General features: G+C 36.4%; 1 long non-coding RNA gene across 1 annotated transcript; it reads left to right on the top strand.

The window, feature by feature from the left end:
* The first annotated feature begins 5747 nt into the window (after positions 1–5747).
* Positions 5748–8218, top strand: LOC143500436 (uncharacterized). Its single transcript, XR_013126799.1, has 5 exons — positions 5748–5865; positions 6674–6814; positions 7096–7191; positions 7518–7634; positions 7981–8218. It is a non-coding gene; the product is annotated as an uncharacterized LOC143500436 (long non-coding RNA).
* Positions 8219–16480: the final 8262 nt, after the last annotated feature.

Genomic DNA, 16480 nt, shown 5'->3' with positions numbered 1-16480 from the left:
GCTTACAGTGCCAGCAAACGCTGTTTTGAACGCCTTAATACAAGACTTACTACTTGTTTGGAAATGCATGTGTAACATTACAAACATGATAAAACAGCTTGTTATCACATCCAAACACTGTTTTAGAACAAAATATGAGTTTTCAGTTCATTCTACAAAAGTTGCACTTTTGCTCCAAGTTATGCTCAGAAACACTGTTTAGAGCGCTTACAGCGCCAGCAAAACACTGTTTTGAACGCCTTAATACAAGACATTACTACTTGTTTGGAAATGCATGTGTAACATTACAAACATGATAAAAACAGCTTATCACATCCAAACACTGTTTTCATTCAAAATATGAGTTTTCCTTTTCATTCTTCAAAAGTTGCACTTTTGCCACAAGTTATGCTCAGTAAACACTGTTTAGAGCGCTTACAGCGCCAGCAAACGCTGTTTGAACGCCTTCTAATACAAGACTTACTACTTGTTTGGAAATGCATGTGTAACATTACAAACATGATAAAACAGCTTGTTATCACATCCAAACACTGTTTTCATTCAAAATATGAGTTTTCTTTTCATTCTTCAAAAGTTGCACTTTTGCCACAAGTTATGCTCAGAAACACTGTTTAGAGCTCTTACAACGCCAGCAAACACTGTTTTGAACGCCTTAATACAAGACTTACTACTTGTTTGGAAATGCATGTGTAACATTACAAACATGATAAAACAGCTTGTTATCACATCCAAACACATGTTTTCATTCAAAATATGAGTTTTCAGTTCATTCTTCAAAAGTTGCATCTTTTGCACAAGTTATGCTCAGAAACACTGTTTAGAGCGCTTACAGCGCCAGCAAACGCTGTTTTGAACGCCTTAATAAAAAGACTTACTACTTGTTTGGAATGCATGTGTAACATTACAAACATGATAAAACAGCTTGTTATCACATCCAAACACTGTTTTCATTCAAAATATGAGTTTTCTTTTTCATTCTTCAAAAGTTGCACTTTTGCCACAAGTTATGCTCAGAAACACTGTTTAGAGCTCTTACAACGCCAGCAAACGCTGTGTTGAATGCCTTAATGCAAGCCCTTACTACTTGTTAGGAAATGCATGTGTAACATTACAAACATGATAAAACAGCTTGTTATCACATCCAAACACTGGTTTTGGAACAAAATATGAGTTTTCAGTTCATTCTTCAAAAGTTGCACTTTTGCCACAAGTTATGCTCAGAGACACTGTTTAGAGCGCATACAGCGCCAGCAAACGCTGTTATGAACGCCTAATACAAGACTTACTACTTGTTTGGAAATGCATGTGTAACATTAACAAACATGATAAAACAGCTTGTTATCACATCCAAACACTGTTTTCATTCAAAATATGAGTTTTCTTTTCATTCTTCAAAAGTTGCACTTTTGCACAAGTTATGCTCAGAAACACTGGTTTAGAGCTCTTACAGCGCCAGCAAACGCTGTTTTGAACGCCTTAATAAAAGACTTACTACTTGTTTGGAAATGCATGTGTAACATTACAAACATGATAAAACAGCTTGTTATCACATCCAAACACTGTTTTCATTCAAAATATGAGTTTTCTTTTCATTCTTCAAAAGTTGCACTTTTGCCACAAGTTATGCTCAGAAACACTGTTTAGAGCTCTTACAACGCCAGCAAACGCTGTTTTTGAACGCCTTAATGCAAGCCTTACTACTTGTTAGGAAATGCATGGTGTAACATTACAAACATGATAAAACAGCTTGTTATCACATACCAAACACTGTTTTGGAACAAAATATGAGTTTTCAGTTCATTCTTCAAAAGTTGCACTTTTGCTCCAAGTTATGCTCAGAAACACTGTTTAGAGCGCTTACAGTGCCAGCAAACGCTGTTTTGAACGCCTTAATACAAGACTTACTACTTGTTTGGAAATGCATGTGTAACATTACAAACATGATAAAACAGCTTGTTAATCACATCCAAACACTGTTTTAGAACAAAATATGAGTTTTCAGTTCATTCTACAAAAGTTGCACTTTTGCTCCAAGTTATGCTCAGAAACACTGTTTAGAAGCGCTTACAGCGCCAGCAAACACTGTTTTGAACGCCTTAATACAAGACTTACTACTTGTTTGGAAATGCATGTGTAACATTACAAACATGATAAAACAGCTTGTTATCACATCCAAACACTGTTTTAGAACAAAATATGAGTTTTCAGTTCATTCTACAAAAGTTGCACTTTTGCTCCAAGTTATGCTCAGAAACACTGTTTAGAGCGCTTACAGCGCCAGCAAAACACTGTTTTGAACGCACTTAATACAAGACTTACTACTTGTTTGGAAATGCATGTGTAACATTACAAACATGATAAAACAGCTTGTTATCACATCCAAACACTGTTTTAGAACAAAATATGAGTTTTCAGTTCATTCTTCAAAAGTTGCACTTTTGCTCCAAGTTATGCTCAGAAACACTGTTTAGAGCGCTTACAGCGCCAGCAAACGCTGTTTTGAACGCCTTAATACAAGACTTACTACTTGTTTTGGAATGCATGTGTAACATTACAAACATGATAAAACAGCTTGTTATCACATCTCAAACACTGTTTTCATTCAAAATATGAGTTTTCTTTTCATTCTTCAAAAGTTGCACTTTTGCCACAAGTATGCTCAGAAACACTGTTTAGAGCGCTTACAGCGCCAGCAAACGCTGTTTTGAACGCCTTAATGCAAGCCTTACTACTTGTTTAGGAAATGCATGTGTAACATTACAAACATGATAAAACAGCTTGTTATCACATCCAAACACTGTTTTCGGAACAAAATATGAGTTTTCAGTTCATTCTCAAAAGTTGCACTTTTGCCACAAGTTATGCTCAGAAACACTGTTTAGAGCGCTTACAGCGCCAGCAAACGCTGTTTTGAACGCCTTAATACAAGACTTTACTACTGTTTGGAAATGCATGTGTAACATTACAAACATGATAAAACAGCTTGTTATCACATCCAAACACTGTTTTCATTCAAAATATGAGTTTTCAGTTCATTCTTCAAAAGTTGCACTTTTGGCCACAAGTTATGCTCAGAAACACTGTTTTAGAGCGCTTACAGCGCCAGCAAACGCTGTTTTGAACGCCTTAATAAAAGACTTACTACTTGTTTGGAAATGCATGTGTAACATTACAAAACATGATAAAACAGCTTGTTATCACATCCAAACACTGTTTTCATTCAAAATATGAGTTTTCTTTTCATTCTTCAAAAGTTGCACTTTTGCCACAAGTTATGCTCAGAAACACTGTTTAGAGCGCTTACAGCGCCAGCAAACGCTGTTTTGAACGCCTTAATGCAAGCCTTACTACTTGTTAGGAAATGCATGTGTAACATTACAAACATGATAAAACAGCTTGTTATCACATCCAAACACTGTTTTAGAACAAAATATGAGTTTTCAGTTCATTCTTCAAAAGTTGCACTTTTGCCACAAGTTATGCTCAGAAACACTGTTTAGAGCGCTTACAGCGCCAGCAAACGCTGTTTTGAACGCCTTAATGCAAGCCTTACTACTTGTTAGGAAATGCATGTGTAACATTACAAACATGATAAAACAGCTTGTTATCACATCCAAACACTGTTTTGGAACAAAATATGAGTTTTCAGTTCATTCTTCAAAAGTTGCACTTTTGCCACAAGTTATGCTCAGAAACACTGTTTAGAGCGCTTACAGCGCCAGCAAACGCTGTTTTGAACGCCTTAATACAAGACTTACTACTTGTTTGGAAATGCATGTGTAACATTACAAACATGATAAAACAGCTTGTTATCACATCCAAACACTGTTTTCATTCAAAATATGAGTTTTCAGTTCATTCTTCAAAAGTTGCACTTTTGCCACAAGTTATGCTCAGAAACACTGTTTAGAGCGCTTACAGCGCCAGCAAACGCTGTTTTGAACGCCTTAATAAAAGACTTACTACTTGTTTGGAAATGCATGTGTAACATTACAAACATGATAAAACAGCTTGTTATCACATCCAAACACTGTTTTCATTCAAAATATGAGTTTTCTTTTCATTCTTCAAAAGTTGCACTTTTGCCACAAGTTATGCTCAGAAACACTGTTTAGAGCTCTTACAACGCCAGCAAACGCTGTTTTGAACGCCTTAATGCAAGCCTTACTACTTGTTAGGAAATGCATGTGTAACATTACAAACATGATAAAACAGCTTGTTATCACATCCAAACACTGTTTTGGAACAAAATATGAGTTTTCAGTTCATTCTTCAAAAGTTGCACTTTTGCCACAAGTTATGCTCAGAGACACTGTTTAGAGCGCTTACAGCGCCAGCAAACGCTGTTTTGAACGCCTTAATACAAGACTTACTACTTGTTTGGAAATGCATGTGTAACATTACAAACATGATAAAACAGCTTGTTATCACATCCAAACACTGTTTTAGAACAAAATATGAGTTTTCAGTTCATTCTACAAAAGTTGCACTTTTGCTCCAAGTTATGCTCAGAAACACTGTTTAGAGCGCTTACAGCGCCAGCAAACACTGTTTTGAACGCCTTAATACAAGACTTACTACTTGTTTGGAAATGCATGTGTAACATTACAAACATGATAAAACAGCTTGTTATCACATCCAAACACTGTTTTAGAACAAAATATGAGTTTTCAGTTCATTCTTCAAAAGTTGCACTTTTGCCACAAGTTATGCTCCCCAGATAGCAGACGGATGTGGGCCACTCCCGGCTGAGATATGGCACTGGTGGCTCACTGTCGGGCCTCGCAAACCGCATGTGAGCCAGAGGTGGCCCACATATTGAAAACACACATCTGGCCCACAAGTTGCAAAACAGATGTGGCCCACTTCTGGCACAGATATGGCAGTGTTGCCTACATGTGAGCCAAAAGTGGCCCACATGTTACAAACTGTTATTTGGCCCACATGCCTCAGTACTGATCTGGGCCGTAATACATTATAAAAAAACTCCAAAAACTCAAAAAAAAAAAGTTTGTTAAAACTTGTAAATCCTGTAAAGCGCTTTGTGAAAACATGTGTTGTGAAAAGCGCTATATAAATATATTTGATTTGACTATAGTAATTAAAGGTACCACATGCTTTGTCAAGCCAACTTAATTAAATTTAATTTAGTTTGTGTTGGAAAAAAGAAATTTAAAGGTGAATAACTTAATGTTTAAACTTAGCCTAATGTTTTCCTGAAAGACTGTGGAAGAGCAGAAGTGAGAAAGCCTCAATGGCCTTGAGGAGAATAGAATGGGCCTATTCAGTGTAAGCTGCAAAACAAGCAGTTTGAGATAAGGAGATGGACGGCTAGAGAGGAGCAGGGGGGGCTCTAAGGAAGAGTAGCAAAGGTGGGGGCAGATATCGAAACTTAGAGAAGAGGTATGAAAGGGAGGACATCGCCCAGCACGAGGACTTTTTGCTTGGACGCTGCTGAGATCCACTTGGGCTAGGTAGAGTTCTAGGCAACTAGCACCAGTGCACTGGAGAGTTTGTACCACGTATATTTTGACTATATTGTATTCAATTATATTCCATATAAATTAATCTAAAAGAACTTTTGGTGTTAAGACTTTGCTTGGGTAATTCAGTCAAAACTAATCGGTTCATCGGGGCAGTGTTGGGGCCTATCTGGGTCAAGAAAAAATATCCCAACAATTGTTACCTTTTAGTTTTATTTGCTGTACTCGTGACAAAACATTAAGGCAGCACATATGCTGAAAGTGCGAGTCGATTGGCTGAAGTTCGTGCTGAAAGTTTAAAGCACAATCACCCAACACTCTACCTGCACTTCCGACCACACCGGAAAAGACGGACGACATACACGTTTTACGCACGCACAAGGTAAGACTTAAGTTTCTCTCCCTGCCCAAAAGAACATTGACAAGGAGGCTTGCTAAGCTTTACAATTGGTTAACTGTACTTTAAAATAGTGCTACTTTCGCTAAATTTGTCTGTATGCATTTTTTCTATGCGTCATTATTTTTCTTTGTTCTCTAGACTAGCTTGCTAACGGCTAGCTAGCTAGCTAACTTTATCTTCCGTCTTTGTGTACTGTTTTTAGCCACTTTACTTTTTCTCTCTTTGTTTGTTTTTATCGCTAGTTTAGTGATAACTTAGCGTGTCCTACAGACATAGAGTCTGTTATCGTGACCACTTTAAGGACAAGTTTTATTTACAAGAGGGACGAGCTGCTGGGGGGGTGAGAACAAAAGGACACAAATGGGTTTAGCTAGCTAATGTAGCTAATTCATATAATGAATATAAATCTTGATTTAGCTAAGCTATATTATTATGCCAACAAGCTTATTCTGCTATTTCCAAACACAGTGTCATCTTTTTTAATTTGATATTTGATTTTAAATAGGTGTTACCATAGTTTTCTTTCAATTTATGACCAGTTGCTTAAATGTTAAAAGAAAATACTAGTCTGCAAATTTGTGTTGAGCTATCATCAACATTGTTTCAATTTTGAAGGTTTTTGTTATTGTTTTCTATCCTGATGCTTAATGTCATGTCTTCACAAAGCCAAAATGTTGAAAAGCCTTGTGTAATGATTCCTTTATTTTTGCCAGCAGTTGTTGATGTAATTTACTTGTGCTTGATTTATTATTTCTTCTTATTATTTATCTAACTCTGTTTTTATTTATAGATCACCGAAGGACTTCAGGAATGTTTGGATGTGAAAGACACTGTCTGGAGAGAGATCATGAGATGTACAATGACAAACTCTGGCTGGAGGGGCATAAACAGAAAGATGGAGCTTCATAACACACAACTAATGTAATAATTGGTATGCTTTCTGCTTTTTGATGTGAGCATTTGTTTGAAAATGCAACTTTGCCATACAAACGTTTATCTAAGCCATCACACCAGTAATATTTTAAAACACTTAGAATTTTATTTAAAATGGTTATTGACTTGCATTCTATAATTTCATTTCTCACATTAAATGGTGGTGTGTAATGCAACAATAATGACCCAATAGTGCTTGTGGTTAAGATGTGGGTCAGGTGTGGCAGTGAAGGTGAAAAGGTGGCTGTGCTCAATGTCTTAAGTATTTTGTATTTCCAGGTGCAGTTAGATGTAACAGGATTACGATGAAGGCTGCTGCCCAAGAAATAGAAATGTGGATGAAGAGATGGCAACACCCATCCATGGATCGAGAAGGTGGGAGGCAGGCAAGGAGAGAGCAAAGGGCTAGCCTGGCAAATCAGCAACCACCTGTTAATATTTAAAAGGGACAATACTTTTGTTTTGTGATTAATTTCATTTTGAGGCCTTGGTGTTTGTTTCATCTAAAATTACTTGGATTTGTTTAAATCTGTTTTACAAAGCTTGTTTCAAGCAAGTATTGTTTTGTGCTTGACTTTTTCAATGTTTTATCTTTGTTTTATAGCCTGTTTTCAGGAAAATTATGTACAAATTATATTCTTGATTAATGTGCTTGTGTTGATAATGTTGATAATGTTGACAATGTTGTTATTGTTATTAAGGATACTGTGTGGCGAATCATGAAGCAAACTGGCTAACTCTAGCCAAGAAGTTAAACTGGCAGGACATAAATGGGAAAATGGCATTCAGCAGCTTGTTCCTAAAAGATGTGATTGCTGGTAGGTGCTGTATTGTACTACTAACTTGTTTGATTACCATAAATTAATTCCTTGAAATGTACTTAATGCTTTAAAGCAAAATGTTTGTCTCAGCTGTAATAAAGGAAGTGTGTAACTTCAGCATGAGTGTGAATAGGTTAATCTTGCATGGTTAACATTTTTCATTTTAAAAAGGATAAAAGACAACAGCTAATTTAAATAAGTAGATTTAAATACACATTTTGAGCTCAGTAGTGTGTTTTTGAATATAATGTTTCCAATTTGATTAGAAATGGTGATAAGCTTCTATAACACTTGCTTTACTAAACAATCTCCTTTTTTGTTTTGCTCTTTGTTTTCCACAAAGGAGCTGTTAGAAGAAATTGGCTCACCAGACCGGCCACAAATCAAGAAATTGAGTTCTACGTTAATATATGGCTACATTTAGCAATGAACAGAGAAGGATGGAGGAAGCTACGGCAGAAGAGACAGTGTGTGTGAGATTCACACCAAAATTGTAACGTTTGAATGTTGTCAAATACTGTTATGTAAATCAATCCAATGTTTTTGTACTGGACAGTGATCTGGAAGGAGGAGGTTGTTTTGAGTGTTAAATAAATTAAATTCTTTTGCACTAATTCCAGTGTTTGCATTCATTTTGTGCTTCCAGAATAGTTTTATTACTGAAATGAGTCTGGTGCAGATCTGTTCCAGATATGGCCCACACCTTGTAGTCAGCTTGTGGCCCACATCTGGCCCAAATGTGTGCTTCTCTTTTGGCTGACATGTGGCCCAAATCTGGCAACCGGGAGTGGCCCACTTAAGGCCCGGTAATCAGTGTGGCAAGTGGGCCAGATGAAAATGTGGCAAGTGGGCCACATCTGGGCCATAATAATTTTGCTATCTGGGTCAGAACCACTGTTTAGAGCGCTTACAGCGCCAGCAAACGCTGTTTTGAACGCCTTAATGCAAGACTTACTACTTGTTTGGAAATGCATGTGTAACATCACAAACATGATAAAACAGCTTGTTATCACATCCAAACACAGTTTTGAAACAAAATATGAGTTTTCAGTTCATTCTTCAAAAGTTGCACTTTTGCCACAAGTTATGCTCTGAAACACTGTTTAGAGCACTTACAACGCCAGCAAACGCTGTTTTGAACGCCTTAATGCAAGACTTACTACTTGTTTGGAAATGCATGTGTAACATTACAAACATGATAAAACAGCTTGTTATCACATCCAAACACTGTTTTGAAACAAAATATGAGTTTTCAGTTCATTCTTCAAAAGTTGCACTTTTGCCCCAAGTTATGCTCAGAAACACTGTTTAGAGCGCTTACAGCGCCAGCAAACGCTGTTTTGAACGCCTTAATGCAAGACTTACTACTTGTTTGGAAATGCATGTGTAACATTACAAACATGATAAAACAGCTTGTTATCACATCCAAACACTGTTTTGAAACAAAATATGAGTTTTCAGTTCATTCTTCAAAAGTTGCACTTTTGCCACAAGTTATGCTCAGAAACACTGTTTAGAGCACTTACAACGCCAGCAAACGCTGTTTTGAACGCCTTAATGCAAGACTTACTACTTGTTTGGAAATGCATGTGTAACATCACAAACATGATAAAACAGCTTGTTATCACATCCAAACACAGTTTTGAAACAAAATATGAGTTTTCAGTTCATTCTTCAAAAGTTGCACTTTTGCCACAAGTTATGCTCAGAACCACTGTTTAGAGCGCTTACAGCGCCAGCAAACGCTGTTTTGAACGCCTTAATGCAAGACTTACTACTTGTTTGGAAATGCATGTGTAACATCACAAACATGATAAAACAGCTTGTTATCACATCCAAACACAGTTTTGAAACAAAATATGAGTTTTCAGTTCATTCTTCAAAAGTTGCACTTTTGCCACAAGTTATGCTCAGAAACACTGTTTAGAGCACTTACAACGCCAGCAAACGCTGTTTTGAACGCCTTAATGCAAGACTTACTACTTGTTTGGAAATGCATGTGTAACATCACAAACATGATAAAACAGCTTGTTATCACATCCAAACACAGTTTTGAAACAAAATATGAGTTTTCAGTTCATTCTTCAAAAGTTGCACTTTTGCCACAAGTTATGCTCAGAAACACTGTTTAGAGCACTTACAACGCCAGCAAACGCTGTTTTGAACGCCTTAATGCAAGACTTACTACTTGTTTGGAAATGCATGTGTAACATTACAAACATGATAAAACAGCTTGTTATCACATCCAAACACTGTTTTGAAACAAAATATGAGTTTTCAGTTCATTCTTCAAAAGTTGCACTTTTGCCCCAAGTTATGCTCAGAAACACTGTTTAGAGCTCTTACAGCGCCAGCAAACGCTGTTTTGAACGCCTTAATACAAGACTTACTACTTGTTTGGAAATGCATGTGTAACATTACAAACATGATAAAACAGCTTGTTATCACATCCAAACACTGTTTTCATTCAAAATATGAGTTTTCTTTTCATTCTTCAAAAGTTGCACTTTTGCCACAAGTTATGCTCAGAAACACTGTTTAGAGCGCTTACAGCGCCAGCAAACGCTGTTTTGAATGCCTTAATGCAAGCCTTACTACTTGTTAGGAAATGCATGTGTAACATTACAAACATGATAAAACAGCTTGTTATCACATCCAAACACTGTTTTGGAACAAAATATGAGTTTTCAGTTCATTCTTCAAAAGTTGCACTTTTGCCACAAGTTATGCTCAGAGACACTGTTTAGAGCGCTTACAGCGCCAGCAAACGCTGTTTTGAACGCCTTAATACAAGACTTACTACTTGTTTGGAAATGCATGTGTAACATTACAAACATGATAAAACAGCTTGTTATCACATCCAAACACTGTTTTCATTCAAAATATGAGTTTTCTTTTCATTCTTCAAAAGTTGCACTTTTGCCACAAGTTATGCTCAGAAACACTGTTTAGAGCTCTTACAGCGCCAGCAAACGCTGTTTTGAACGCCTTAATACAAGACTTACTACTTGTTTGGAAATGCATGTGTAACATTACAAACATGATAAAACAGCTTGTTATCACATCCAAACACTGTTTTCATTCAAAATATGAGTTTTCTTTTCATTCTTCAAAAGTTGCACTTTTGCCACAAGTTATGCTCAGAAACACTGTTTAGAGCTCTTACAACGCCAGCAAACGCTGTTTTGAACGCCTTAATGCAAGCCTTACTACTTGTTAGGAAATGCATGTGTAACATTACAAACATGATAAAACAGCTTGTTATCACATCCAAACACTGTTTTGGAACAAAATATGAGTTTTCAGTTCATTCTTCAAAAGTTGCACTTTTGCTCCAAGTTATGCTCAGAAACACTGTTTAGAGCGCTTACAGTGCCAGCAAACGCTGTTTTGAACGCCTTAATACAAGACTTACTACTTGTTTGGAAATGCATGTGTAACATTACAAACATGATAAAACAGCTTGTTATCACATCCAAACACTGTTTTAGAACAAAATATGAGTTTTCAGTTCATTCTACAAAAGTTGCACTTTTGCTCCAAGTTATGCTCAGAAACACTGTTTAGAGCGCTTACAGCGCCAGCAAACACTGTTTTGAACGCCTTAATACAAGACTTACTACTTGTTTGGAAATGCATGTGTAACATTACAAACATGATAAAACAGCTTGTTATCACATCCAAACACTGTTTTAGAACAAAATATGAGTTTTCAGTTCATTCTTCAAAAGTTGCACTTTTGCTCCAAGTTATGCTCAGAAACACTGTTTAGAGCGCTTACAGCGCCAGCAAACGCTGTTTTGAACGCCTTAATACAAGACTTACTACTTGTTTGGAAATGCATGTGTAACATTACAAACATGATAAAACAGCTTATCACATCCAAACACTGTTTTCATTCAAAATATGAGTTTTCTTTTCATTCTTCAAAAGTTGCACTTTTGCCACAAGTTATGCTCAGAAACACTGTTTAGAGCGCTTACAGCGCCAGCAAACGCTGTTTTGAACGCCTTAATGCAAGCCTTACTACTTGTTAGGAAATGCATGTGTAACATTACAAACATGATAAAACAGCTTGTTATCACATCCAAACACTGTTTTAGAACAAAATATGAGTTTTCAGTTCATTCTTCAAAAGTTGCACTTTTGCTCCAAGTTATGCTCAGAAACACTGTTTAGAGCGCTTACAGCGCCAGCAAACGCTGTTTTGAACGCCTTAATACAAGACTTACTACTTGTTTGGAAATGCATGTGTAACATTACAAACATGATAAAACAGCTTATCACATCCAAACACTGTTTTCATTCAAAATATGAGTTTTCTTTTCATTCTTCAAAAGTTGCACTTTTGCCACAAGTTATGCTCAGAAACACTGTTTAGAGCGCTTACAGCGCCAGCAAACGCTGTTTTGAACGCCTTAATACAAGACTTACTACTTGTTTGGAAATGCATGTGTAACATTACAAACATGATAAAACAGCTTGTTATCACATCCAAACACTGTTTTCATTCAAAATATGAGTTTTCTTTTCATTCTTCAAAAGTTGCACTTTTGCCACAAGTTATGCTCAGAAACACTGTTTAGAGCTCTTACAACGCCAGCAAACACTGTTTTGAACGCCTTAATACAAGACTTACTACTTGTTTGGAAATGCATGTGTAACATTACAAACATGATAAAACAGCTTGTTATCACATCCAAACACTGTTTTCATTCAAAATATGAGTTTTCAGTTCATTCTTCAAAAGTTGCACTTTTGCCACAAGTTATGCTCAGAAACACTGTTTAGAGCGCTTACAGCGCCAGCAAACGCTGTTTTGAACGCCTTAATAAAAGACTTACTACTTGTTTGGAAATGCATGTGTAACATTACAAACATGATAAAACAGCTTGTTATCACATCCAAACACTGTTTTCATTCAAAATATGAGTTTTCTTTTCATTCTTCAAAAGTTGCACTTTTGCCACAAGTTATGCTCAGAAACACTGTTTAGAGCTCTTACAACGCCAGCAAACGCTGTTTTGAACGCCTTAATGCAAGACTTACTACTTGTTTGGAAATGCATGTGTAACATCACAAACATGATAAAACAGCTTGTTATCACATCCAAACACAGTTTTGAAACAAAATATGAGTTTTCAGTTCATTCTTCAAAAGTTGCACTTTTGCCACAAGTTATGCTCAGAAACACTGTTTAGAGCACTTACAACGCCAGCAAACGCTGTTTTGAACGCCTTAATGCAAGACTTACTACTTGTTTGGAAATGCATGTGTAACATTACAAACATGATAAAACAGCTTGTTATCACATCCAAACACTGTTTTGAAACAAAATATGAGTTTTCAGTTCATTCTTCAAAAGTTGCACTTTTGCCCCAAGTTATGCTCAGAAACACTGTTTAGAGCGCTTACAGCGCCAGCAAACGCTGTTTTGAACGCCTTAATGCAAGACTTACTACTTGTTTGGAAATGCATGTGTAACATTACAAACATGATAAAACAGCTTGTTATCACATCCAAACACTGTTTTGAAACAAAATATGAGTTTTCAGTTCATTCTTCAAAAGTTGCACTTTTGCCACAAGTTATGCTCAGAAACACTGTTTAGAGCACTTACAACGCCAGCAAACGCTGTTTTGAACGCCTTAATGCAAGACTTACTACTTGTTTGGAAATGCATGTGTAACATCACAAACATGATAAAACAGCTTGTTATCACATCCAAACACAGTTTTGAAACAAAATATGAGTTTTCAGTTCATTCTTCAAAAGTTGCACTTTTGCCACAAGTTATGCTCAGAACCACTGTTTAGAGCGCTTACAGCGCCAGCAAACGCCGTTTTGAACGCCTTAATGCAAGACTTACTACTTGTTTGGAAATGCATGTGTAACATCACAAACATGATAAAACAGCTTGTTATCACATCCAAACACAGTTTTGAAACAAAATATGAGTTTTCAGTTCATTCTTCAAAAGTTGCACTTTTGCCACAAGTTATGCTCAGAAACACTGTTTAGAGCACTTACAACGCCAGCAAACGCTGTTTTGAACGCCTTAATGCAAGACTTACTACTTGTTTGGAAATGCATGTGTAACATCACAAACATGATAAAACAGCTTGTTATCACATCCAAACACAGTTTTGAAACAAAATATGAGTTTTCAGTTCATTCTTCAAAAGTTGCACTTTTGCCACAAGTTATGGTCAGAAACACTGTTTAGAGCACTTACAACGCCAGCAAACGCTGTTTTGAACGCCTTAATGCAAGACTTACTACTTGTTTGGAAATGCATGTGTAACATTACAAACATGATAAAACAGCTTGTTATCACATCCAAACACTGTTTTGAAACAAAATATGAGTTTTCAGTTCATTCTTCAAAAGTTGCACTTTTGCCCCAAGTTATGCTCAGAAACACTGTTTAGAGCTCTTACAGCGCCAGCAAACGCTGTTTTGAACGCCTTAATACAAGACTTACTACTTGTTTGGAAATGCATGTGTAACATTACAAACATGATAAAACAGCTTGTTATCACATCCAAACACTGTTTTCATTCAAAATATGAGTTTTCTTTTCATTCTTCAAAAGTTGCACTTTTGCCACAAGTTATGCTCAGAAACACTGTTTAGAGCGCTTACAGCGCCAGCAAACGCTGTTTTGAATGCCTTAATGCAAGCCTTACTACTTGTTAGGAAATGCATGTGTAACATTACAAACATGATAAAACAGCTTGTTATCACATCCAAACACTGTTTTGGAACAAAATATGAGTTTTCAGTTCATTCTTCAAAAGTTGCACTTTTGCCACAAGTTATGCTCAGAGACACTGTTTAGAGCGCTTACAGCGCCAGCAAACGCTGTTTTGAACGCCTTAATACAAGACTTACTACTTGTTTGGAAATGCATGTGTAACATTACAAACATGATAAAACAGCTTGTTATCACATCCAAACACTGTTTTCATTCAAAATATGAGTTTTCTTTTCATTCTTCAAAAGTTGCACTTTTGCCACAAGTTATGCTCAGAAACACTGTTTAGAGCTCTTACAGCGCCAGCAAACGCTGTTTTGAACGCCTTAATACAAGACTTACTACTTGTTTGGAAATGCATGTGTAACATTACAAACATGATAAAACAGCTTGTTATCACATCCAAACACTGTTTTCATTCAAAATATGAGTTTTCTTTTCATTCTTCAAAAGTTGCACTTTTGCCACAAGTTATGCTCAGAAACACTGTTTAGAGCTCTTACAACGCCAGCAAACGCTGTTTTGAACGCCTTAATGCAAGCCTTACTACTTGTTAGGAAATGCATGTGTAACATTACAAACATGATAAAACAGCTTGTTATCACATCCAAACACTGTTTTGGAACAAAATATGAGTTTTCAGTTCATTCTTCAAAAGTTGCACTTTTGCTCCAAGTTATGCTCAGAAACACTGTTTAGAGCGCTTACAGTGCCAGCAAACGCTGTTTTGAACGCCTTAATACAAGACTTACTACTTGTTTGGAAATGCATGTGTAACATTACAAACATGATAAAACAGCTTGTTATCACATCCAAACACTGTTTTAGAACAAAATATGAGTTTTCAGTTCATTCTACAAAAGTTGCACTTTTGCTCCAAGTTATGCTCAGAAACACTGTTTAGAGCGCTTACAGCGCCAGCAAACACTGTTTTGAACGCCTTAATACAAGACTTACTACTTGTTTGGAAATGCATGTGTAACATTACAAACATGATAAAACAGCTTGTTATCACATCCAAACACTGTTTTAGAACAAAATATGAGTTTTCAGTTCATTCTTCAAAAGTTGCACTTTTGCTCCAAGTTATGCTCAGAAACACTGTTTAGAGCGCTTACAGCGCCAGCAAACGCTGTTTTGAACGCCTTAATACAAGACTTACTACTTGTTTGGAAATGCATGTGTAACATTACAAACATGATAAAACAGCTTATCACATCCAAACACTGTTTTCATTCAAAATATGAGTTTTCTTTTCATTCTTCAAAAGTTGCACTTTTGCCACAAGTTATGCTCAGAAACACTGTTTAGAGCGCTTACAGCGCCAGCAAACGCTGTTTTGAACGCCTTAATGCAAGCCTTACTACTTGTTAGGAAATGCATGTGTAACATTACAAACATGATAAAACAGCTTGTTATCACATCCAAACACTGTTTTAGAACAAAATATGAGTTTTCAGTTCATTCTTCAAAAGTTGCACTTTTGCTCCAAGTTATGCTCAGAAACACTGTTTAGAGCGCTTACAGCGCCAGCAAACGCTGTTTTGAACGCCTTAATACAAGACTTACTACTTGTTTGGAAATGCATGTGTAACATTACAAACATGATAAAACAGCTTATCACATCCAAACACTGTTTTCATTCAAAATATGAGTTTTCTTTTCATTCTTCAAAAGTTGCACTTTTGCCACAAGTTATGCTCAGAAACACTGTTTAGAGCGCTTACAGCGCCAGCAAACGCTGTTTTGAACGCCTTAATACAAGACTTACTACTTGTTTGGAAATGCATGTGTAACATTACAAACATGATAAAACAGCTTGTTATCACATCCAAACACTGTTTTCATTCAAAATATGAGTTTTCTTTTCATTCTTCAAAAGTTGCACTTTTGCCACAAGTTATGCTCAGAAACACTGTTTAGAGCTCTTACAACGCCAGCAAACGCTGTTTTGAACGCCTTAATGCAAGACTTACTACTTGTTTGGAAATGCATGTGTAACATCACAAACATGATAAAACAGCTTGTTATCACATCCAAACACAGTTTTGAAACAAAATATGAGTTTTCAGTTCATTCTTCAAAA

The sequence above is a fragment of the Brachyhypopomus gauderio genome, unplaced genomic scaffold (genome assembly GCF_052324685.1).
Source record: "Brachyhypopomus gauderio isolate BG-103 unplaced genomic scaffold, BGAUD_0.2 sc150, whole genome shotgun sequence".
Taxonomy (NCBI): domain Eukaryota; kingdom Metazoa; phylum Chordata; class Actinopteri; order Gymnotiformes; family Hypopomidae; genus Brachyhypopomus; species Brachyhypopomus gauderio.
The sequence above is the reverse complement of the archived record's forward strand: the minus strand, read 5'-3'. Positions and strand labels throughout refer to the sequence as shown.